The following is a 257-nucleotide window of genomic DNA, read 5'->3' as shown; positions in this document are numbered from 1 at the left end:
TCCCATGAACAAGAACATAAGCTAAATCAATCGTTGATATCTTACGTATGCTTAATCTACGTATGCACATATCCACTACAAACCAACACGATAATCTCTAGTTCCCTGTCCTGTAACTGTAAGAAGTAAAAACTCCATACGGTCTTGTTAAATTAAGGCATATATCGATGCAACTGATAATTTCGCTCTACAGATCTTATTTTTGGCAGAAGCTCAATTTAATTAAATAAATAACAGATGCGTGGAAGTACGACTGA

The sequence above is a fragment of the Penaeus monodon genome, chromosome 21 (assembly GCF_015228065.2).
Source record: "Penaeus monodon isolate SGIC_2016 chromosome 21, NSTDA_Pmon_1, whole genome shotgun sequence".
NCBI lineage: Eukaryota > Metazoa > Arthropoda > Malacostraca > Decapoda > Penaeidae > Penaeus > Penaeus monodon.
Note: the sequence above shows the minus strand (reverse complement) of the source record.